Source organism: Elephantulus edwardii, unplaced genomic scaffold (assembly GCF_000299155.1).
Source record: "Elephantulus edwardii isolate Elephantulus edwardi_28Jun2011 unplaced genomic scaffold, EleEdw1.0 scaffold00088, whole genome shotgun sequence".
NCBI lineage: Eukaryota > Metazoa > Chordata > Mammalia > Macroscelidea > Macroscelididae > Elephantulus > Elephantulus edwardii.
In genome coordinates this window covers 13,046,669-13,050,309 of record NW_006399838.1, presented here as the reverse complement: position 1 = coordinate 13,050,309, position 3,641 = coordinate 13,046,669, and positions in this window count along the sequence as shown.

Below are 3,641 nucleotides of genomic sequence, written 5' to 3'. Positions count from 1 at the left end.
AAAATCCTTGCCTCCAAGGAGGAGTCTCGTTTCATCCTGCCCACGACAGACCTGTTTGCTCTCTTAGCAGTCCATATTCAATACTCTTCTCCACCATCACAACTCAAAGGCACTGATTCTTCTTCAATCATCTTTAGTCATTGTCCAGTTCTCTGATGTATATAATTGCAAAGACCTTGGAGTAACGAAGAAAGTTATACAAGTGTTCAGGTCTTTGGTTCATAGGATTGTTATGAGTCATCTATGACTCGACAGCACTTAACAACAGGCCTGACAAATTCCTTTGAGCAGGTGTCCACTGCCCAGTTAGAGTTGGGACTGTGTATGACTCAGGAAGCAAAACTATACGTGCAGAAACAGTCAACTTCATTCATCTGTGTAATTCCAGTTAAAGATCACAGAGTAATTAACTTAAAATTGCAAAAATGCAGTATTCATTTAACAATGTTCCTTATTGGAAATACATTCTCTTTCTAGAGGGTACCAGGCTGCTTCTTGAAAGCGAAGATTTTGAGGCTCTGTCTCACATACCTTTCATATGTTGCCAGGAGAGACCAGTCCTTGGAGAAGGATATCATGCTTAGAAGGGTGGAGGGAGAGTATAGGAGTCTAAGACTCCGGATGAGATGGATTGATACAGTAATTGGGGTATTGGGGGAGATGTATCAAATACAGTGAGATTGGCTCAGGGTAGAGCAGGTATGAGAGGTATTCTGCATGATGTCACTGTGAGCCTGAGTTGTGTCAATGGCAAATAACTACGTCACTTTCTCATCACAGTTTGACAACTGTGATAATTCTAAAATACTATTTCTTTGTCAAATAAACCCTGTGCTTTAGTGCTTGTTTCATAATCACTGCACAGTAGAATCAGCAGAGAGAGAGACAGACAGAGAGGATCAGTTGGTCTAGGGGACAGAAAGCCGTGCTCTCAAGCCAAAGGTGGGTGACTCTCCCCCGCGGCCCTCAGGCCTGCCTTTAATTGTTTTTTGGTGAAACATTCTTCTAGGTAATGTAACCCTGGTACATTCACTTGCTGTACAGAGGTAACTCATGGTTGCTGTGAAGCAGAACACTGTGACACTGATGAGTCAAATGAGATAATGGTTACTCATTACCCAGTGTTTGGTGAAGCTCCTGAAATTAAAACAAGTTTGGAAGCAGGAGTGGCATCCATTTCCATAATAGCTTGCCTCTGGAAACCCTATGAACCTGGGGGAAGGATGAAAGTTACACAAATGTCCAGGACTTTCTATGAGTCACCTGTGACTCAATGGCACTTAACAACACCACCAACACCACACAGTATAATAAGTTGATTGTCGTTGCTATGTGCCATCTAGTCACTTGCAACTCAGCCATTTAGGACATTGTGGAGGACAGTTCTATTTGGAAAATATGGAGTCACCATGAGTCAGAATGAATAGCAACTGATGTTTTGATTTGTTGCTATCATTAGATACTGGACTTTAATGTTAGAAACCAATAGTATATGTCACCTTTCCCCCCTATTTTATATTTATAAGTAGAATGATACAAACATTCTATCTAGACAAAATAGAAGATTATTTGAACTATTTATAATTCAACCCACATTGACTGAGTTATGGTAAATTTTTATATTTCTATATGAAAATTCTAAATATTATGAAATATTCATAGCTACAAAATCTGATAATATTAAAACTAGAACTAATATGATAATAATATTACTAATAGTAAGAGATATTTCTCTTACTTTCCTCATATAGTCAATGAATTGGTCTTTTTTAACTAAGAAAATGCAGTAACACTTAACTAGATCAATGAAAAAGGAAAAATCTGTTTTTCTTCTTTTGAGTTTAATTTAAATATATTCAAATTTTTTTAAAAACCCACAACATGCTATTAAATGATCTCATATTTGCTTCTGCTGGTGTTGTGTTTTGTTGTGTGGTTTTTGTTTTGTTTTGTTTTTTTTAAATTGCGTTTGTATGTGAATTTGGTGTGTGAAGCAACCAGGAAATCAAAAGATTAATTGCACTGGGAAAATCTGCTGTCAGGGATCTTTCCAGTATACTGAAGAGCAAAGATGTCAGAGTAGAAACTAAGGTGCATCTGATCCAGGCCATGGTCTTCACAACTACTTTCTATGGATCAGAGAGCTGGACAACAACTAAGGATGATGGAAGAAGAAATCATGCCTTTGAGTTGTGCTGGAGAAGAGTATTGAACATACTACAGATTGCCCAGAGAACAAACACGTCTGTCCTAGAGAGGGTGAAACCAAGCTATTCTTTGGAGTTAAGGACTTTGAAGCTCTGTATAACATAGCTTGGGCAAGTTGCCTAGAAGGGTCAGTCCTTCAAAAAAGACATCATTCTTGGAAGTGAGGTGGGACAGCACCAGAGAGGAAGACCCTGGATAAGATTGATTGACTCAGTGACTGGCATAATGGGGATAGGTATGTAAGCGACAATGAGATTGGCTTATGGTAAAGCAGGATTCAGAGGTCACAGGTAACTCAACAGCACACAACAACAGCAAGGAAAATAGTATAGCTCCTGCGGCCTTAGTGGTAAACTACACAGCAATCCCGAAGGCACATGGTTCAAATCCACCAGCGGTTCTGCAGGAGAAGGATGGACAATCTCCTCCCTCGCGATTGCCTCTGAAAACTCACTGGAGGGTCAGCTACAGGTTGGTTCTGACTCTACGGAACAGCAACAACAGGAGTAAGAAGCTACACTGCAATCCTGAAGGCACGCCATCTGAAGCTACCAGCTGCATGAGAAAGAGGAATAATCTCCTCTCCTGCCATCAACTGCCTCTGAAACTTGCCTGAGGGTCAGCTATGCATCACTGCTAACTCCAGGATGCACAACAACAAGAGAAAAACGGAGAGTACCATTTGGTCACTAAACCAAACATCTGGTCATTCAACTGATTCCAATTTGTAGCAACTCTTTAAGACGGAGTAAAATTGCTCTTTGAGATTCCCAAGAAAATGTATGGAAGTGGACTACTTAATCTTTTCTCCTGTAGAGGAGCTGGCTGGCATTAGACAGTGAGATATTCGTAAAATCCAAGTAAAACCTGCCACCCTATCCAGTGAATACCTACTCATAGTGAATAAGCCTATAGGTCAGAGATAGAACTACACCACTACATTTCTAAAACTGTAAATACTAATGGGAGGAGATTGACATTTTTCTCCAATTGAGTGGTTGGCAGGTTCCGGCTACTACTAGTGATGTGTCGGCAACCTAAAACTTTACCGACGTTGCAGATAAATAATTACGTATTGCCATGGAGTTGATTCCAACTCATTACAACTCTTTATCAAGGTTTTGAGCCTAATTAATCTTTATGAAAGCAGACCGACCACCATTCTTCCATGGAGTGTCTGTCTGCTTTGAAATCGTGCCCTTTTGATTTATCAACCCAGCTCCTAACACTCTGCCTGGGACTCCCATCAGGGCCAGGAAGACTAATATCAGCTAGAAATAAAATGGTTTTCTCTATACACAAAATTAGATAAGTTGTGCATTTGTCTTCAGAGGTCAGGCTCAGATTTTCAAATATTAAAAGAGGTTTCCTAGTGGCAAGAAACTGCACTGCAATCCCAGAGGTACACGGTTCGAATCCACCAGATGCTCTGC